Source organism: Molossus molossus, unplaced genomic scaffold (genome assembly GCF_014108415.1).
Source record: "Molossus molossus isolate mMolMol1 unplaced genomic scaffold, mMolMol1.p scaffold_m16_p_18, whole genome shotgun sequence".
NCBI classification, from domain to species: domain Eukaryota; kingdom Metazoa; phylum Chordata; class Mammalia; order Chiroptera; family Molossidae; genus Molossus; species Molossus molossus.
The window spans coordinates 12,484,487-12,507,225 of NW_023425353.1; the positions used below are offsets into that span (position 1 = coordinate 12,484,487).

Below are 22,739 nucleotides of genomic sequence, written 5' to 3' on the forward strand. Positions count from 1 at the left end.
CCCCAGCCCTCTCGACACAGCGGTGTTATAATTAGTTACCAGCCTCGTCCAGACCAGGCCAGGCCCGAAGCACGGATTCCTGGCACCCTCCTTTCTGAATACCCCCCCCACCCCACCCCCCAACCCCCGCCCCAGCAACTCTTCCACCTGACTAACCCAACGCTGTCGAATAGGTCGGGCATGCGGGTGTCGCCTGCAGATTATTTGGACACATTCAAGGTATGGACCAACAGCATATTTGGCTTGCTGAAAGGCATGTGTCACATGGAGTTAGGCTGTTGTGAAAAGTCGTTTGACAATAAGTAAATCATGTCACCCTTCTGAGCCCACCGGTGACACCGGAGTGATAAATAATATCTGCCACCCGCCTTTCTGACAAGAGCGAGGCGAGCAGCCAGCGGAACACGTGGATTTCCACGGGGCTCCGTGGCCCTGCTTGCTGGAGGACGCGCGGCCAGGCTCCCTGCTCACTCCGTGGCGTGGGCGTGGCTCGGGTTGCCACGTGCATTGTGGAACAAATCAGGCGCACCTTGAATGGAAACTGTTCACAGACTCACATTTTGATTTATTTTCCTAGTACACCAGTGATTCAAGTGAGTTTAGAAATGCAGAGAGGAAAAGCAGCGTGTCTTTTACATTTTTATTGTGCTCTCTGGGGGTGCCGGCCCTCTGTGGACTAGAGGTGTGGGCTGAGTTCCTGGGAGGGAGCCTCAGTTCACTTGCGGGCAGGAGCGCCCTGCGCGGGGAAGATCCGGACCCGGATCTCATCAGTGGTTCTCTTTGCGGTGATGGCTAAAATGAAGTGAAAAAAATAACACTGCGAAGCATATATAATGTAGTATACAGCGCTGTGCCTGTGTTGTATTTGCTCTGGCCAAACTTCACTATCTCACAACAACTCTCTCTCAGCTCCTGTGGCTCCTCCCTCCCCCTGTCCCTGCAGCCTGGTGTGTGCTGGTGGCAAAGCTGCCCCCAGCCTTGGGTCCCTGCACTTTCCCTGAAGTTCCCCACACGCAGCCTACCTCTTTGTGAATAGCCTATTTGCAGATAAGCTCAAAGCACTTCAATGTGAGTGGCTATTTGTTTTCTGTTAGGATCCCAATTGATATACAGGACATCAGAGTACCTCCTGTGGTTGGAATTTACATATCCACAGAGCTGATAGGACAGTATCTAGCACACATCTGAGACTTGGGTCAAATAGCCTGCTGAAGGTCACAGGTGTGGTGAACATCTGGGGGTGGTTCCACAGCATCAGCATCCTTCCCGTCTCTTCTATTCCAGGTTTCAGCTGGGCATTGGCAGGAATTCCGGAAAGCTGAATCCACTTCTGGAATCAGCCTGTGACTTCAGCTAGGCCAATCAGCACATTCCCTGGTTTTGGTGGCCATGACTGGTTCATGTGTAGGCACATGACTTAGTCTAGCCCAGTCCGTGTGGCTCTCAGGACTTTCGCTGGGCACTATGGAGTGCAGATGCCCTGAGCGCCAGACATCGGTGAGGCTGCAGTCGGCCTCGCTGGGAGGGGTATTTCATCACGACCCTTGTTTCAAATCACTATTGCGTGGTAAGGAAGTTAAGAGACACACTTTTGTTGGTCTTATTATTGTTTCAAAATTCTCTACAGATCATGCGCCTCCTGTTGCCTGTGCCCAGGGTGATTGCTCCCTTCTCCCTGCCCTCGGACACCACTGCACCCAGGCTGCGTGCTGGGTGGGGAGATGCACCCACATAAAGCTGCTATGGAAAGCAGTCTGAGGGTGAAGTTACACAGAACAGAGCAGAATCTAAAAGGTAGCAGCAACAAAATAGGGGCCACACTCAAAGCCCTTCCTGCCACTGGACTTTTTCAATTATGCCAACCAATAATTTTCTTTTCCTTCCTTCCTTCCTTCCTTCCTTCCTTCCTTCCTTCCTTCCTTCCTTCCTTCCTTCCTTCCTTCCTTCCTTTCTTTCTTTCTTTCTTTCTTTCTTTCTCTCTCCCCCCCCTCTTTCTCCCTCCCTCCCTTCCTTTCTTTCTTCATCAGAACCAAAATTTATTTTTTAAATGTGAGTTTTTAACACTTGGAGGACTTCACGCTAAACTCTCAATTTTATAATTACAAAAAAAAAAAATTCATGTTTCAGGACAATATACTTAATCTTAACTTATCACAAAGTTAGACAGTCAAGCGTATAAAGGAGAAACCAAACAGAAGCAGTATTTACAAATTTAGACTACGTGAGACACTGAGCAATATTTTGTTAATAAACTACACAACACATCCTATATACTCGACATTTCTAAAGTGACACATCTGTGAACAGTATGGTAAAAGTCACTGTGTTGAAGACTTTGTGTTAAGTTCAAGGTTGTAGTGTTGAAGATTTCAAACTAAATTCAAAGTTGGGAGAGTTGAACACTAAATTTAAAGTCAAGGTCATGGTGATAAAGACTTTAAATTCAAGGTTGTAGTGATACAAACTTTAAATTCAAGGATAGATTGTCTAAGAAAGGACAAAACAACTAGCATTCAAGCTATTTACTCAATTAGTTCCCTGTGAGTACAAAATATATAGAAATCACTAAATGGATTAGCCTGCTTACAAATTATGTTCATTTCTAAATAACTGACAATTGCAAGAAGCCTTTTCACAGAACTTTTCTGTTACATAGTATCTCTCTATCCTTGGGTAGGTATATCCACTATATTTTAAATCCATAGTCAAAACGATTCCCTCCCACTTCCATATTTTTATAAGTATAAATTTTTTTTTTAATTCTCACCGGAGGATATTTTTCCACTTATATTCAGATAGCTTGTGAGTGGGAGAAAGAGAAAGAAACAGCGATGTGAGAGAGACACATTGGTTGGTTGCCTCCCACATGACCCCGACTAGGGCCGGGGACTGAACCACAACTGAAGTACATGCCCTTGACAGGAATCAAAACCGGCCAGGGCTGTAAGTATAAAATATTTTTTTAGACGAAGAGATGTCTATTCCTTAGCTAGAGAACTATCCCCCCACCCCCTTTACTGGCTTCTAGAAAAAAAAAAAAGAAAAAAATTTCCATTTTGTCCTCTACCTCAAAAACGCAAAGGAAACCCTTGTGGGGCCAACGTGGCTCAGTTGGTTGAGCGCCATCCCATGCAGCAAGAGGTTGCTTGTTCGATACCCAGTCAGGGCACATCCAGGACTGCAGGCTTGATCCCCCGTTGGGGGCATGCAGGAGACAGCCGATCCATGTTTCTCTCTCATCAGTATTTCTGTCTCTTCCTCTCTCTCTAAATATCAATAAAAACACATTTTAAAAACACACAAACAAAAACCACAAAGTAAATCCAAACGATCCAATTCCTAATGAAGAGTCGCATAGAACTCAGGGCCTAGAACAATATGCTAGTTTTCTGGCTATACACTGAGAACAGTTTAGTTATTTACATTATTCAGAAATCTATTTAACAGGCTGGATTCATTCCAGTGCTTCCATCATCAGAGGCTTGCTTAAAAAAAGAAAAAAGAACAAGGTGCAAGTAACAGTGTCTGTGAATGGGCAGATCAAATAGTCCCTCGGCCTCTCCTCCTCGTCATCTTCATCAGATTCATCCATATCTGCCACATCATTACCATTGTCTTCCTCCTCTTCTTCTCCCTCTTCCATCTCTTCATATTCATTAGGACCTAATTCCAACCGAGCTGTTGACACCCTGCATGTCAGACGTGCTCCTGGAACTGTGGAAGGGTGACATTAAAGTTCTCGTCTTTAAAGTAAAGAGAGTGGAAGGTATATCTCCCCATATATTCCGATGTTGTAGAGAATGTGGTACAACTGTGCATTCATGTACCCAACCGAGGCTGATGATTGGAAATCCTCCGACTGCTCCAGGTCCTTGAACTTCTCCACCACCCTTAGCATTTGTTGTTCTCCAGCAGTGACTATCCAACTGAACGCCTTCTCAGGAAGAGCATCCTTTGACATTTCAGCCCTAATTTGGTATGGGAAAGAAATAGTGGGAGAGCTAATGTACAGAGCCAAGTTCTGGCAGAATCGAAGTGGAAACTGAACCTGTAACATTTCCCACCCTTGGTGCACACGCTGGATCATGAACACATCAGAAAATTTGGTCTGTGACGATAGGGAAGACACCTGACCCAACACTGGGACAGAGAAGTAAACCAGTCAGTAAAAGTAGCACCTGTGATAAACACATCAGTAGCAGCTGGCTTCAGAGCCATTTGGTGTGGACATTGGTAGGAAACTTCATTTTTGTCTCGACTCTGCGCTTTTACTACTATGTACTGACTCAAACCAGTTAACAGTTTGTATGCAAAAAGTTAAAAGGATGCAGTATTTCAGTCCTGTCCCTGTTGGAAGCCTCCAGCAGCTGTATGAACCTGCAACAAATCCTCAGAACAATAGTGATTAGACAGTGCTATACTTCCCAACAATCCAGGAACCCCTAACTCTGCCTGTGTGGATCCGATGTGAACACCAATAATCATCAGGAAGCCGGCAACTGATCTGAGCTTCCACAGCACCTAGGTCTTCCTCTAGCACCTTCTTGCAGGGACAAAACTATCTGAGGACAGCCGGCTCCATATATTTCTTGAGATCATATCAGGCCTTTTTATTTTATCCATTTCTTTTTTTATCCTCACCCAAGTATATTTTTCAATTGGTTTTTAGATAGAGTGGAAGGGAGAAAGGGAGAGAGAGAGAAAGAGAGAGAGAGAGAGAGAGAGAGAGAGAGAGAGAACATCGATTGGAAAAACACATGGATTGGCTGCCTCCTGCACAAACCCGACCAGAGCTGAGGATCAAACCTGCAACCCAGATACGTGCCCTTGTCCGGAATCCAACCCAAAACACTTTAGTCTGCAGGCCGATGCTCTAACCACTGACCAAAACCAGCCAGGGCATACCAGGTCATTTTGTTTTGTTTTGTTAATCCTCACCTGAGGATATTTTTCCATTGATTTTTAAAAAATATTTATGTATGTATGTATGTATGTATGTATGTTACAGATATTTCTCCTTTTTCCCCCACTGACACTCTCCTCCCCATCCCTCCTCACCCTGTCCCCAGCTTTGTTGTCCATGTCCATTCTTCATGTATACATGCATATAAGTTCTGTGGTTTATCTCTTCCCCACACCCTCCCTTCTGGGGATTGTCAGTCTGTACCCTAATTCCAAGTCTCTGGGACTACCCTGTTCTTCAGACTGTTATGTTCATTATATTCCACAAATAAGTGAGATCATATGATGCTTGTCTTTCTCTGCTTGACTTATTTTGCTTAGGATAATACTTTCTAGGTCTCCATGTTGTCTCAAAGAATAAGGGATCTTTCTTTTTTACACCTGCATAGGACTCCATTGTGCATATGTACCACTGCTTTTTTATCCATTTGTCTACTGATGGACATTTGGGCTGTTTTCAGATCTTAGCTGTTGTAAATAGTGCTGCTGTGGATATGGAGATACATATATTCTTCCTGATTGGTGTTTCAGGCTTCTTAGGGTATATTCCTAGAAGCGGGATCACTGGGTCAAATGGTAATTCAATTTTTAATTTTTTAAAGTAACACCATATTGTTTTCCATAGTGGCTGCACCATTCTGTATTCCCACCAGCAGTATACTAGGGTCCCCTTTTCTCCACACCCTCGCCAACACTTGTTTGATGATTTGTTGATGGTGGCCATTCTGACCGGTGTGAGGTGATACCTCATTGTTGTTTTAATTTGCATCTCTCTGATGATTAGTGATGTTGAGCATTTTTTCATATGTCTCTTGGCCATTTGTATGTCCTGTATGGACAGGCATCTAGTTTCTCTGCCCATTTTTTAATTGGGTTCTTTGTCTTCCTTTTGTTGAGTTGTATGAGTACTCTATATATTTTGGAAATTAACCCCTTATCTGATATATCATTGGCAATGATGTTCTCCCATAAAGTGGGTTGACTTTCCATTTTGGTGGTTGTTTCTTTTGCTGTGCAGAAGCTTTTGAGTTTGATGTAGTCCCATGCGTTCATTTTCTCCTTTATTTCTGTTGCCTTACATCATGTATTAGTGAAAATTCTGCTACGTATGATGTCTGAAATTTTGTTGCCTATATTTTCTTCTAGAACTTTTATGGATTCACGAGTCACATTTAAGTCTTTTATCTAATTTGAGCTTATCTAGTGTAGGGTGTAAGTTGATGGTCTAGTTTCATTTTTTTGCACATAGCTGTCCAATTTCCCCAACACCATTTATTAAAGAGGCTGTCTTTACTCCATTGTATGCTTTGCTCCCTTTGTTGAATATTAATTGAGCATAATTTTTTGGGTCCATTTATGAGTTCTCTGTTCTATTCCATTGATCTATATGCCTGTTCTTGTGCCAGTACCAGGCTGTTTTGATTACAGCAGCTATGTAGTATAACCTGATATCCAGTGCCATGATCCCGCCTTCTTTGTCCTTCTTTTTCAAGATTGCTGTGGCTATTCGGGGTCTTTTTTGGTTCCATATGAACTTTTGAAGTATTTGTTCTGGCTCTGTGAAGTATGTCATTGGTATTTTGATGGGGATTGCATTGAATCTATAGATTGATTTGGGTAGTATGGACATTTTAATGATGTTAATTCTTCCAATCCATGAACAAGGTATGTGCTTCCACTTTTTTATATCTTCCTCTATTTCTTTTTTCAATGTCCTGTAGTTTCCTGTGAATAGGTCCTTTACTTCTTTGGTTAAGTTTATTCCTAGGGATCTTAATTTTTTTTGCTGTAATGCTAAATGGGATTGTTTTTTTAGTTTCTCTTTTTGTGAGTTAATCATTGGTGTGTGAGAATTTCTTGATGTTAATTTTGTATCCTGCTACTTTACCCAATTCATTTATTAAGTCTAGTAGATTTTTGATGCAGTCTTTGGGGTTTTCTATGTATAATATCATGTCATTTGCGAATAATGACAGTTTCACTTCCTATTTCTTTAATTTGGAGCCCTTTTATTTTTTTCTCATGTCTGATTGCTATGGCTAAGACTTCCAGTACTATGTTAAATAAGACAGGCGAAAGTGGGCATCTTTGTTCTGTTCCAGTTCTTAAGGGAGATGCTTTAAGTTTTTGTCCATTGAGTATGATGTTGGCTGTAGGTCTTTCATATATGGCCTTTATTATGTCAAGATATGATCTCTCTATTCCCAAATTTCTGAGCGTTTTTATCAGAAATGGGTGCTAGATTTTGTCGAATGCTATTTTTAGCATCTATTGATATGATCATATGATTTTTATCTTTCATTTTGTTTATGTGGTGTATCACATTTATTGATTTGTGAATATTGTATCAGCCTTGCACCCCTGGGATGAATCCCACTTGGTCATGGTGAATAATTTTTTTGATGTATTGCTGGATCTGATTTGCTAGTATTTTGTTCAGGATTTGGCATCTATGTTCATTGGGGATATTGGCCGGCAGTTTTCTTTCTTTGTAGTGTCTTTTTCTGGTTTTGGAATTAGAATAATGCTGGCCACATAGAACGAGTTTGGAAGTCTATCTTCTTCTTAAATTTTTTGAAATAGTTTGAGGAGAATAGGTATTAGTTCTTCTTTGAATGTTCAGTAAAACTCCCCTGTGAAGCCATCCGGGCCAGGGCTTTGTTTGCTAGGAGAGTATTGATTACTTCTTCAATTTCCTTTGTTGTTATTGGTCTGTTCGAGTATTCTATCGCTTCCCTGTCCAGTTTTGGGAGACTATCTGTTTCTAGAAATTTGTCCATTTTGCTTAGATTGTCCAATTTGTTGCCATGTAATAGTTCATAATATCTATTAACAATCCTTTGTATTTCTGTGGTGTCAGTTATTATTTCTCCTCTTTCATTTCTGATTTTGTGTATTTGGGTTCAGTCTCTTTGTTTCTTGGTGAGTCCAGCTAAGGGTCCATCAATCCTGTTTATTTTTTCAAAAAACAGGCTCTTTGTTTCATTGATCCTTTGAATTGTTTTTTTTTTTGGTTTTCATGTCATTTATTTTTGCTCTGATCTTTACTATTTCCTTCCTTCTACTTGCTCTGGGATTATCTTTTTGTTTGCTTTCTAGTTCTTTAAGTTGTGAGGTTAGACAGTCAATTAGAAATTTTTCTTGCTTCTTGAGTAGGACTGTAGTGCTATGAAGTTCCCACTCAGAACTGCTTTTGCTGCATACCATAGATTTTGTGTTGTTTGTGTTCATTTTCATTGGTTTCCAGGAAGTTTTTAATTTCTTCCTTGATCTCCTTGGTAACCCATTCATTGTTCAATAACGTGGTATTTATCCTCCATATTTTCAAATGTCTTTGCATGTTATTGTTGCAGTTGATTTCTAGTTTCATGCCATTGTGATCTGAGAAGATACTTGATATGATTTCAATCTTCTTGAACTTGTAGAGACTTAATTTGTGCCCTACTATGTGGTCTATCTTTGAGAATGTCCCATGTGCACTTGAGAAGAATGTGAATTCTGTAGTTTTGGGGTGTAATTCTCTATAGCTATTTATTAAATCCATTTGGTCTAGTGCTTCATTTAGAGTCTCTGTTTCCTTGCTAATTTTTTGTCTAGTGGATCTATCCAGTGCTGTCAGCGGGGTGTTGAAGTCCCCTGCTATAATTGTATTGCTGTCGATTTCTCCTTGGAAGTCCTCCAGAAGATTTTTAATATATTTTGGTGCTCCTATATTAGGTGCATATATGTTTACCAAGGTTTTATCTTCCTGTTGGATAGATCCTTTCAATATTGTGTAGTGGCTTTCTTTGTCTCTAGTTTTGGCCTTCATTTTGAAATATAATTTATCAGATATGAGTATTGCTACCCCAGCTTTTTTTTGTTGTTGTTTCTGTTATCTTGGAAGATTTTTTCCATTCCTTTACTTTCAACCTATGTGAGTCTTTTGTTGTGAGGTAGGTCTCTTGTAAACAACATATATATGAGTCATGCTTTCTTATCCAGTCAGCTACACTGTGTCTTTTTATCTGAGCATTCAATGCATTTACATTTAAGGTGATTATTGATATGTACTTATTAATTGCCTTTTTTGTTTAATGTGGTTATATTTTTCTCCTATTTCTTCTACTAATTACAGTGGTCCTTTTAACATATCTTGCAGTTCTGGTTTGGTGCTAATGTATTCCCTTAGTTTTTTTTTTTTTTTTTGGTCTGGGAAGCTATTTATTTGACCTTCTATTTTGAATGACAGCCTTGCTGGATAGAATAGCCTTGGATTCAGAACCTTGTTTTTTTATGACCTTGATTATATCATGCCATTCCCTTGTAGCCTGTAGTGTTTCTGTTGAGAAGTCAACTGACAGCTTTATGGGGGCTCCTTTGTAGGTAACCTATTACTTATCTCTTGCAGCCTTTAGGATTCTCTCTTTGTCTTTAATTTTTGGAATTTTAATTATTATGTGTCTTTGTGTGGGCCTATTTGGGTTCTTACTTGGGGCTCTCTGTGCTTCTTGAACTTGAATGCCTTCTTCTTCACCAAGTTTTCTGTCACTATTCTTCAAATATATTCTCTAACCCTTGCCCATTATCTTCTTCTTCAGGGACTCCTATGATGCAAATGTTATTATGTTTCCAGTTGTCCCACAGTTCTCTTAAGCTATCTTCTTGTGTTTTAATTGTTTTCTTCCTTTTTGTTTTCTGATTGGTTGATTTTTTTGTTCCCTGTTTTCTAATTCACTGATCCAATCCTCAGCTTCCTCTACTCTGCTGATTAGTCCTTCCAATGTGTCTTAATTTCTGCTATGTCATTGTTTATTTCCATTTGGTTGGTTTTCAGTGTGTCTATATCTTTACTCATGGTGCTAATGTCCTTACTCATGCTGTTGAGCTTCATCAAGATCATGGCTCTGAACTCTACCTCTGATAATTTGCTTAACTGCATTTCATTTATCTCATCTTTAATAGAGTTCTCTTGTTCTTTCAATTGGGATTTGTTTCTTTGTTTCACCATTTTGGCTATTTCAGTGGGTTTGGGAGCCTGCCAAATTTTTCCTGTGGGTGTTGGTATTCTGCTGTTTGTGGCTCCCTCTACTGGGTTTGGATGAGTGTGGGAGGACCCACGTTAAACACCACTGTCAAGTCTTACTTTCCTCGGTAGATTTGCAAGCCCAGGAAAGGTTCATTTATCCTCTAGCTTTTTGCCTGGAGGCCATTAGTCTCAGTTACTCAGGACCTTGGAATGTAGCCCTGGTGTTCTGCATAAGAGGATTTCCAGAGGGTGGGACAGATGCTGGTTGTTAGTGAACCTCAATTTGCATCTCTTTGCCTCACCTGGAAGGAGAGGCATCTCCGAGGGACAGGCTGCTGCTTTTCCCCACAGCTCTGGGAAGGAGCAAGCTGGCCACTGTTCTTTGTGGTCACAACTCAGCAGAAACTCTTAGCACCCTCCAAATCCTGGCTGTCCCCACAGAGTTCCAGTCCAGTGTGCCCTCCCTCTGCTGGAGCCCCAGGTGAATGGTTGTAGCCAATGCAGTGCTCTGTTCCAGCCCTCTGCGCTGTGGAGCAAGCTTAGTATTTTATCCCGGAGGGCGCTGCTCACAGCTACGACCGCTGCTGTTAGTGGGCTCCCAGCCCACCAGCTTCTTGCGCCTCTGCAGATCCTACCAGTGGTTATATGGACCTGTGCCGCTGCTTTTCTGTTGCTTTTTTTCGATGATTTGTCTTTATTTTAGTTGTAATTCCTGTTTGGTTGTGGGAGATCATCTGTGTAACTTCCATTCACTCCACCGCCGTTTTTGCATTTCTTTCCATTGATTTTTAGATAGAGTGGAAGGGAGGGAGGGAAAGAGAAAGGGTGGCGGGGGGAGGGGGGGTGGAGGAGAGAGAGGGAGAGAGAGAGAGACAGAAACATTGATGTGAAAGAGACACATCAATTGGCTGCATCCTCTATGACCCTAGCCAGGGCTGAAGATCGAACCTGCAACCCAGGTACATGCCCTTGACAGGGAATCAAAATGGATTCTGTGGTGCATGGGCCAAGGCTCTGACTGCTGAGCCAAACTGGCCAGGGTGCTATGCCTTTTTAATAGCAGCATAATGGTCAATGTATCTTCCTACATCAAAGTAAATATCAATGAACTGATATTTGTATGTTTTCTCTTCCTCAGACATCAGCCAGTATTTTTTGCAAAGTTTTCTGCACAGAGAATCATGATTTGCTAGCTGGCTAAGTCTTCCACTGACCTAGCAACAATTGATTAGGTCCTGGTAGTCCCAGGAAGATCAGATGAGGAGCAAAGCATCGTTGGGAGTGATTCGAGGGTCAGTGGGACAGACTTGGTCTCTGTGGCCACCATCTTGCCTGGCCCAAGGCAAGCCTGCCAACCAATACTTTTCTCATTGCTGATATTTCATAAAACCATAAACATCCTTAGTGATATGCCTGCATGGAATTTGGATTGGAAACTGGTCTTTCTGGCTATAGAGCATGACAGTATTTTCATCTGCTCATTTTTCTATCAATCCATTTTTTATAGATCTAACCACACCTCATTTTCCTTTGGATGAAGTTTTTTTACAATTTACTTTATTATTTGAGTTTCAGGGTGGAGGCCAAGCCTGTGCTGGGATCTCACCTGGTCTTCTTATTGACTTTGGGCAAGTCCTCCCTCAAAGCTGCTGCTTTTCTGTATGTAAGGATGGGGGTGAGGTGGGGGTTTGGACGAATGTGTCCTTTCCGGTTCTAACATTCTGTGAGCATTTGTATGATGAAAACTAGTCTTTGAGTTGGGACAGCCTGTTTGGCCAGAGGCTTCTGCAGATTTGTGCCAACAAATAATAAAGATAAAACAACCCTGCTCATTAGCATAGAAACATGGGCCATCTTTCCACCTTACATTAATTTCTTCTAATTTGAGCTTCCTGAAATACTGAAGGTCCGCAATTTGGCAGGTTAGTTCATTCTTTTGTGGAATGTTCCTGAATTGCTTCACATGTACAAGTCTCAGCCCCCTGGGAAAGTGTTAGGCAACGTGCAGGCGAGATCCGCTCTAATGGCTTCAAGTGCTGCTTCATGTGGACGCTGTCCCAGCCTGTACCTCCATGTCCCTGAGGCTCCCTCAAAGCAACTTGTCTACCGTTAAGCCTTTTTTTCTCTCCCAGTTCTGTGCTTGTGTGTTCCTCATCGCATTGAAAGCACCATCATTCGCCCAGTGAACCAAACCAGAAACTAGGGCATCTTCCCTCATGTCCATTCAGTCTTGTTGATTCAGTCTCCTTAATGTTTCTTTAAATTGTATATTAGCTCCCAGCACCCCTGTGGCAAACTACCACAAACAGGATGGCTTAAACAACAGAAATGTATTCTCTCAGGTGTCAGCAAGCTTGGTTCCTTCTGGAAGCTCTGAGGGAAAACTGTTCTATGCTTGTCTCCTCGTGTCTGGTGATTTCCCAGCAATCTTTGATGTTTCTGAACTGCCACTCATGCACAGTTGGCTTTTTTTTTTTTTTATTGTTGAAAGTATTACAGATGTCTCTCATTTTTTCCCTTTTTTGCCCCCCTCCACCCCACCCCACCCCACCCCACCCCAGGCCTTCCCTATACTATTGTCTATGTCCATGGGTTATATATATATGCATATATATTCTTTGGTTACTCTCTTCCTGTCCTCTCCCCACCCTCTCCACTGAGATCTGGTTATTCTGTTCCATACATCCATATCTGTGGACCTATTTTGTTCATTAGACATATAAGTGAGATAATGTGATATTTGTCTTTCTCTAACTAGCTTATTTGGCTTAGCATAATAGTCTCCAGGTCCATCCATGCTGGCTCAAAGGGTAAGAGCTCCTTTTTTACAGCTGCATAGTGTTCCATTGTGTATATGTACCAGAGTTTTCTTTACCCACTCATCTACTGATGGGCACTTGGGCTGTTTCCAGATCTTAGCTATTATAAATAACACTGCTATGAACATAGGGGTGCATATACTCTTTATGATTGGTGTTTCAGGATTCTAAGGATATATTCCCAGAAATGGGATTGCTGGGTAAAAAGGCAGTTCCATTTTAAATTTTTCTTTTATTTTTTATCATCAGATAGAGTGGGAGAGAGAAAGAAAGACAGAGAGAAACATCGATGTGATAGAGCCACATCGGCTGGTTGCCTCCCGTACGACCTGACCAGCATCAGGGAGAAACCACAACCAAAGAACATGCCCTTGACCAGGAATCGAACCTGTGACTCTTTGGACTGCGGGCCAACTCTCTAACCACTGAGCAAAACTGGCCAGGGCCCATTTTCAATTTTTTGAGGAAACACCATACTGTTTTCTACAGTGGCTGCACCAGTCTGCATTCCTACCAGCAGTGCACTAAGGTTTCCCTTTCTCCACATCCTTGCCAGCACTTCTTGTTTGTTCATTTATTGATGGTAGCCATTCTGGTATGTGTGAGGAGATAATACCTCATTGTCATTTTAATTTGCATCTGTCTGATAATTAGCAATGTTGAGCATTTTTTCATACATCTATTGGCTGTCTCTATGTCCTTTCTGGAGAAGTGTCTATTAGGTCCCTTGCTGATTTTTAAAATGGATTGTCTTCCTGGTGCTGAGTTGTATGAGTTCTTTGTATATTTTGGAAATTAACCTTTTATCAAATGTATCATTGACAAATATGTTCTGCCATTCAGTTGGTTCCTCTTTCATTTTGTTGATGGCTTCTTTTGCTGTGTAGAAGCTTTTTAGTTTGATGTAGTCCCATTTATTACATTTTTCCTTTGTTTCTCTTGCCCTAGGCAATGTATCAGTGAAAATTCTGCTATGTGTGATGTCTGAGATTTTGATGCCTACATTTTCTTCTAGAAATTTTATGGTTTCGTGACTTATATTTAAGTATTTTATCCATATTTAGTTTATTCTTGTGTATGGTGTAAGGTGGTGGTTTAGGTTCATTTTTTTTGCATGTACCTGTCCAATTTTTTTCAATACCACTAGGAATAAACTTAACCAAAGAGGTAAAAGACCTGTACTTGGAAAACTATAGGACATTGAAAAAGGAAACAGAGGAAGAAGTATATATCGTGTTCACAGATTGGAAGAATCAACATCATTAAAATGTCCATACTACCCAAAGCAATCTATAGATTCAATGCAATCTCTATTAAAAGTACCAATGGCATATTTCACAGTTCTAGAAAATTGCAAAAATTTATAGAACCAAAAAAGACCCCAAATAGCCATTGCAATCTTGAGAAAGAACAACAAAGTTGGAGGGAGCACAGTACCAGATATGAAACTATACTACAAAGCTACTGTAATCAAAACAGCCTTTTACTGGCACAAGAACAGGTGTAAAATCAATGGAACAGAACAGAGACCCCAGAAATTGACCCACAGCAATATGGTCGATTACTATTTGACAGAAGAGATAAGAGCATACAATGGAGTAAAGATAGTGTAGACAAATCACTCCAATCTCTGCTTCCATTTTCACATCAACTTCTGTGTCACTGTATATATCCTTTTATGTCTCATAAGGACACTTTCATTAGATTTAGGGCCCACTCTAATCCAGTGTGATCTCATATTGATCCCTACCTTGATTGCACCTGCGAAGACCTTGTTTCCAAATGAGGTCACTATCTGAGATTCTGAGTGATCATGTATTGAAGTGGGGGATACTACTCAACCTACTTCAAACCTTTTCATTCTATTATCATAGTCTAAATTTTGGCCTTTCCTCCAACAGCCTCTTGTCTCCAGCTTTATTTTCTCCTCATCCCCAATCCACACTTTATTCAATTTTTAGGACATTCTGAAATATGTATTTTTTCATTTTCTTGTTTCTATTTAAACTCTTTCAGACCTTTCCTTCCCTATTGCCAGAGGGATGAGCTTTAACTTACATTGGGGCATACTAGGTTCTCAATGACCTGCTGGAGCACACATGGATGATCATCTACCCAGAATCCCTTTGCCTCATCTCCCTTAGGACCAGAGCCCTGGTAGTTCAGGGTAGCAATGAGCCCAACTCTATTTGCCAGACTCTACAGCAGCTGTTGCTTTTGTTGGGGACATGTGGCATAGTTCTGGCCAGTGAGATTTCTAGAAAAGGTAGGTAGATTTGGCTGGTACATAACGTTAGTTTTCTGCCTTCATTTTCATCCCATTTGGAATGCAGATGAGATGCTGAAGGTGAAGTAGCCATCCTGTGACCACAGGGTCAAGTACACTCTAAGGGTGCTGAGCTGAATAATAGAAGGACCATGAGAAGTACTATGGTGCTTCTGTACCAGCCCTAAACTGTCTACTCTGAGAGTTATTCCATTAAAAAAATAGAAGTTTTTAAAGGGTACATAGTTTCAGATATATAGGATGAATACGTTCTGGGGATCTAATGTACTACAGGGCGATTCTAGTTAAAAAATAGCATAAGCCCTGGCAGTTAGCTCAGTTGGTTAGAGTGTCACCCCAATAAACCAAGTTTGTGGGTTCGATCTCTGGTCAGGATACATACAATAGGCAACCAGTGAATGCATAAATAAGTTGAGCAACAAATCAATGTTTCTCTCTCTCTCTCTTCCTTCCTCTCTCTCTTTAAAATCAATGATATTGTTGAGGATTCAAAAATGGTGGCAGAATGAACAGAAGCTACAAAGACTGTCTCCCAGAACCAAACTGGAATTACAACTATAACACAGACAAATCGACAGGAAAAAGCAACAGCAAAGCAGCTTGCGAGGACCATGTAACCAGAGACACTGACTTGATCCTGGTACGATTGTGAAGGTATGAGATGGGGGCTGGGAGCCCAGAGACAGCAGCCACCTTGGCTGTGAGCAGAGCCTGCGGGTTACACTCCCAAGCGGCTCCACAGCACAGAGCCAGGAGAGACGCTAAAATAGCCACAGCCACTCACCTTGGGCTCCGGCAGAGGGAGGGCGCACTGGACTGGAACTGTGTGGGGACACACGGGATTTCAAGGGTGCTCAGAGCTTTTGCTGAGTTTAGGCCACGCAGGACGGTGGCCATCTTGCTCCTTCCCAGGGCTCTGGGGAGAGGCAGCAGTCCCTCCCTCGGAGATCCAACCCCAGCCTGTGGGCCATTGAAGTGCTAATTGAGGCTCATTAACAACCAGCATCTGCCCCACCCTCGTGAAAGCCCCTTGTGCTGAGCACCTGAGAGAGTTTTTCAATCAACTGACAACCCAAAACTCATCAAGTAACCTCCATTGCTAGCCTCCAGGCAAAAAGCTAGAGGATAACAGTACCTTTCCTGGGCTAGCAACTTTAACCAGGAAAGTAAGACTTGTCAATGGTATTTAACATGGGTCCTCCCTCTCTTATCTAAACCCAGGAGAGGGAGCCACAAACAGCAGAACACCAACACCCACAGAGAAAACTTGGCAGGCTCCAAAGCACACTGTGATAGCCATAATGGTGAAACACAGAAACAAAAGCCAAATGAAAGAACAAGAGACCTCCACCCAAGATGAGATTAATGTGGAGCAATTAGGCAAGTTAACAGAGCTAGAATTCAGAGCCATGATCTTGAGGAAGCTCAACAGCATGAGTAAGGACATAGAGATGCTGAAAATAAACCAATTAGAAATTAAAAAACCACCAAGAAAAGATAAAAATGACATATCAAAAATGAAGAACACATTGGAAGGTCTAAAAAGCAGAGGAGACGAAGCTGGGGACCGGATCAGTGAATTAGAAGACAGGGTAGAAAGAAATCAACCAATCAGAAAACGAAAAGGAAAAAACGATTAAAAAACAGGAAGACAGCTTAAGAGAACTGTGGGACAACTGGAAACGTAATAATATTTGCATCATAGGAGTCCCCGAAGAAGAAGAAAATGAGCAAGGTTTAGAGAATATATTCAAAGAAATAGTGACAGAAACTTCCCTAATTTGGTGAAGAGAGAAGGCATTCAGGTTCAAGAAACACAGAGAGCCCCAAGTAAGAAGAACTAAAACAGGCCCAAACCAAGACACATAGTAATTAAAATGCCAAAAATTATAGACAAAGAAAGAATCCTAAAAGCAGCAAGAGATAAGCAACAGGTTACTTACAAAGGAAACCCCATAAGGCTCTCAGCTGACTTCTCACAAGAAACACTACAGGCCAGAAGGGAATGGCATGATATAATCAAGGTCATGAAAAACAAAGATCTGAATCCAAGACTACTCTACCCAGCTAGGCTATCATTCAAAATAGAAGGTCAAATAAAGAGCTTCCCAGACAAAAATAGGCTAAGGGACTACAGTAGCACCAAACCAGCACTGCAAGAAATGTTAAAAGGACTACTGTAATTAGTAGAAGAAATAGAAAAATATAAACAAACTAAACAAAAATGACAATAAATAAGTACATATCAATAATCACCTTAAATGTAAATGGATTGAATGCTCCGATAAAAAGACACAGAGTAGCTGATTAGATAAGAAAGCATGACTCATCTATATGTTGTTTACAAGAGACACACCTCACAACAAAAGACTCACATAGGTTGAAAGTGAAGGGATGGAAAAAAATCTTCTAAGCAAACGGAAAGGAAAAAAAAGCAGGGGTAGCAATACTCATGTCTGATAAAATAGATTTCAAAATGAAGGCCATAACTAGAGACAAAGAAGGCCACTACATAATACTGAAAGGATCTATCCAACAGGAAGATAAAACCTTGATAAACATATATGCACCCAATATAGGAGCACCAAAATATATTAAAAATCTTCTGGAGGACTTCCAAGGAGAAATCGACAGCAATACAATCATAGCAGGGGAATTCAACACCCCGTTGACAGCACTGGATAGATCCTCTAGACAAAAAATTAGGAAGGAAACAGAGACTCTAAATGAAGCACTAGACCAAATGGATTTAATAAATAGCTATAGAGAATTACACCCCAAAACTACAGAATTCACATTCTTCTCAAGTGCACATGGGACATTCTCAAAGATAGACCACATGGTAGGGCACAAATTAAGTCTCTATAAGTTCAAGAAGATTGAAATCATATCAAGTATCTTCTCAGATCACAATGGCATGAAACTAGAAATCAATTGCAACAGGAACATGCAAAGACATTTGAAAATATGGAGGATAAATAGCATGTTATTGAACAATAAATGGGTTAACATGGAGATCAAGGAAGAAATTAAAAACTTCCTGGAAACCAATGAAAATGAAGACACAACAACACAAAATCTATGGGATGCAGCAAAAGCAGTTCTGAGAGGGAAGTTCTTAGCACTACAGGCCTACCTCAAGAAACAAAGAAAATTTCTAATTGTCTAACTTCACAACTTAAAGAAGTAGAAAGCAAACAAAAAGAAAACCCCAGAGCAAGTAAAAGGAAGGAAATAGTAAAGATCAGAGAAGAAATAAATGATATAGATAACAAAAAAACAATTCAAAGGATCAATGTAACAAAGAGCTGGTTTCTCAAAAAGATAGACAAGATTGATGGACCCTTAGCTAGACTCACCAAGAAACAAAGAGAGAGAACCCAAATGCACAAAATCAGAAATGAAAGAGGAGAAGTAACAACCGACACCACAGAAATACAAAAGATCATTAACAGCTACTATGAACAACTGTATGGCAACAAATTCTACAATCTAAGTGAAATGGACACATTTCTAGAAGCACACAGTCTCCCAAAACTGGACCGAAAAAAGATGGAAAACTTGAACAGACCAATAACAAGTAAGGACATTGAAGAAATAATCAAGACTCTCCCAGCAAACAAAAGCCCAGGCCCAGATGGCTTCACCAGGGAGTTTTACCAAACATTCAAAAAAGAACTAACACCCATTCTCCTCAAACTATTTCAAAAAATTTAAGAAGAAGGAAGACTCCCAAACTCGTTCTATGAGGCCAGCATATTTCTAATACCAAAACCAGAAAAAGACACTACAAAGAAAGAAAACTACAGGCCAATATCCCTGATGAACATAGATGCCAAAATCCTGAACAAAATACTAGCAAATAGGATCCAGGAATACATCAAAAAAATTATTCACCATGACCTAGTGGGATTCATTCCAGGGAGGTAAGGCTGGTACAGTATTCACAAATCAATAAACTTGATACACCACATAAACAAAATGAAGAATAAAAACCACATGATCATATCAATAGATACTGAAAAAGCATTTGACAAAATCGAGCATCAATTTCTGATAAAAACGCTCAAAAATGTGGGAATAGAGTGATCATATCTCGACATAATAAAGGCCATATATGAAAGACCTACAGCTAATATCATCCTCAATGGGCAGAAACTAAAAGCATTTTTCTTAAGAATAGGAAAAGACAGGGATGTCCACTTTCACTACTCTCATTTAACTTAGTACTGGAAGTCTTAGCCACAGCAATCAGACATGAAGAAAAAATAAAACGAATCCAAATTGGAAAGGAGGAAGTGAAACTGTCATTATTTGCAGATGACATGATATTATACATAGAAAACCCTAATGACTCCATTAAAAATCTACTAGACTTAATAAATGCATTTGGCAAAGTAGCAGAATACAAAATTAACGTCAAGAAATCAACGGCATTCCTATACACCAATGACGAACTCATAGAAAGAGAAACTGAAAAAACAATTCTATCTACCATCGCGCAAAAAAAATTAAGATACCTAGGAATAAACTTAACCAAAGAAGTAAAGGACCTATTTGCAGAAAACTGCACGACATTGAAAAAGGAAATACAGGAAGATATAAAAAAGTGGAAGCACATACCTTGTTCATGGATTGGAATAATTAACATCATTAAAATGTCCATATTACCCAAAGCAATCTATAGATTCAATGCAATCTCCACCAAAATACCAATGATATATTTCACAGAACCAGAATAAATACTTCAAAAGTTCATATGGAACCAAAAAAGTCCTCGAATAGTCACAGCAATTTTGAGAAATAAGGACAAAGTAGGTGGGATCACAACACCAGATATCAGGTTATATTACAAAGCGACTGCAATCAAAACAGCCTGGTACTGGCATAAGAACAGGCATATAGACCAGTGGAACAGAACAGAGAACCCAGAAATGGACTGAAAACATTATGCTCAATTAATGTTAGACAAAGGTGGCAAGAGCATACAGTGGAGTAAGGACAGCCTCTTTAATAAATGGTGTTGGGAAAATTGGACAGCTACATGCAAAAAAATGAAACTAGACCATCAACTTAGACCATACACAAAAATAAACTCAAAATGGATGAAAGACTTAAATGTGACCAATGGATCCATAAAAATTCTAGAAGAAAATGTAGGCATCAAATTTTTGGACATCATACGCAGCAGAATTTCCAGTGACACATCACCTAAGGCAACAGAAACAAAGGAAAAAAAATGAACATATGGGACTACATCAAACTCAAAAGGTTCTGCACAGCAAAAGAAACAACCATCAAAATGGAAAGGCAGCGCACTGTATGGAAGAACATCATTGCCAATGATACATCAGATAAGGGGTTAATTTCCAAAATATGTAGAGTATTCAAACAACTCAACAAATGGAAGACAAAGAACCCAATTAAAAAATGAGCAGAGGCCCTGGCCAGTTTGGCTCAGTGGTTAGAGCGTCGGCCTGCGGTCCTGAGAGACATGGGTTCGGTTCCCGCTAAGGGCACGTACCTCGGTTGCAGTTTGTCCCCGGCCCTGGTCGGTTGTGCGGGTGGCAGCCACTCGATGTGTTCCTTTCACATCGATGTTTCTCTCTCTCTCTCTGTTCCTCTCTCTCTCTCTGTTCCTCTCTCTCCCTCCCACTCTACCTGAACAAAAAATGGAAAAATGTCCTCGGGTGAGGATAAAAAAAAAAAAAGAGCAGAGGAACTGAATAGACACCTCTCCAAACAGGACATAGAAATGGCCAAGAGACATATGAAGAAATGCTCAACATCACTAATCATCACAGAGATGCAAATTGAAACAACAATGAGGTATCACCTTACACCTGTCAGAATGACAGCCATCAACAAATCATCAAACAACAAGTGTTGGCGAGGGTGTGGAGAAAAGGGGACTCTAATACATTGCTGGTGGGAATGCAGACTGGTGCAGCCACTATGGAAAACAATATGGTGTTACCTCCAAAAATTAAAAATTGAACTTCCATTTGACCCAGTGATCCTGCTTCTAGGAATATACCCTAAGAAGCCTGAAACACCAATCAGGAAGAATATATGTGCCCCCATGTTCATAGCAGCACTATTTATAATAGATAAGATTTGGAAACAGCCCAAGTGTCCATCAGTAGACGAATGGATAAAAAAGCAGTGGTACATATACACAACGGAGTACTATGCAGCTATAAGAAAGAAAGTTATCTTATTCTTTGAGAGGACATTGGGGGACCTGGAAAGTTAACCTAAGTGAAACAAGCCAAGCAGCAAAAGACAAATACTACATGATCTCACTTATATACAGAATATAATGAACTTAACAGCCTGAAGAATATGGTAGACCCAGAAACATGGAAGTAGGGTACAGACTGACAATCCCCAGAAGAGTTAGTGGTGGGGGTGGGAAGAGATAAACCACAGAACTTATATGCATGTGTGCATAACCAATGGACATGGACAACTAAGCCAGGGACAGGGAAGGGGGGATGTGGAGGAGGGTGCCAATGGGGTAAAAAAGGAGAAACATCTGTAACAACAACAACAAAAAAAATCAATGATATTTTTAAAAGGGGAAAAAAAAACCCACACCCAAATAGTGTATTGTATACTTGAAATTTGCTAAGAGAGTAAGTAGATTCTAATTGTTTCAATAAAAAATAAAAAAGAAAGTAACTATGTGAGATGATGGATATGTTAATTAACTTGTTTGTAGTAAACATTTTACAATATATACACATGTCAAAACATCACGTAGCATACTATAAATATAAACCATTTTTATTTGTTCATTATACCTCAATAAAGCTGGAAAAATAAATAATAAAATAGAATAAACAAAAAGAAAACTAAGAACTTTTATTTGTTTAAGGCATTCTTTTGGAAGTTTGTCACTAACAGTCAAACTCAGTTCTTGAGAAAATGCTCAACATCACTAATCATCAGAGAGATGCAAATTAAAACAACAATGAGGTATCACCTCACACCTGTCAGAATGGCCGCCATCAACAAATCATTAAACAAGTGCTGGTGAGGGTGTGGAGAAAAGGGGACTCTAGTACACTGTTGGTGGGAATGTTGACTGGTACAGCCACTGTGAAAAACAATATGGTGTTTCCTCAAAATATTAAAAATTGAACAGCCATCTGGCCTAGTGATTTCAATTCTAGGAATATATCCTAAGAGCCTGAAACACCAATCAGGAAGAATATATGTACCCCCATGTCCATAGCAGCACTATTTACAATGGCTAAGATCTGGAAACATCCCAAGTGCCCATCAGTAGACAAATGGATAAAAAAGCTGTGGTACATATACACAATGAAGTACTATGCAGCTATAAGAAAGATCTCTGATCCTTTGAGACGACATGGAGGGACCTGGAGAGTATTATCCTAAACAAAATAAATCAGTCAGAGAAAGACAAATATCACATGATCTCACTTATTTGTGGAATATAATGAACAAAATAAGCTGATGAAAAAATAGATCCAAAGACACTGAAGTAGGAAACAGACTGACAAACCTCAAAAAGAAGGGGGGTGGGGGTAGAAAGCGATAAAACAAAGAACTTATATCATATATGTATAACCAATGGACACAGACAACTGTGCGGTGAAGCAGGGGTTTGGGGGGAGGGACATCTGTAATAAAA

General features: G+C 40.4%; 1 pseudogene; it reads right to left on the bottom strand.

The window, feature by feature from the left end:
- Window positions 1–3,440: 3,440 nt before the first annotated feature.
- On the bottom strand, window positions 3,441–11,297 carry LOC118633520 (annotated as a pseudogene).
- Between the last annotated feature and the right edge of the window lie 11,442 nt (window positions 11,298–22,739).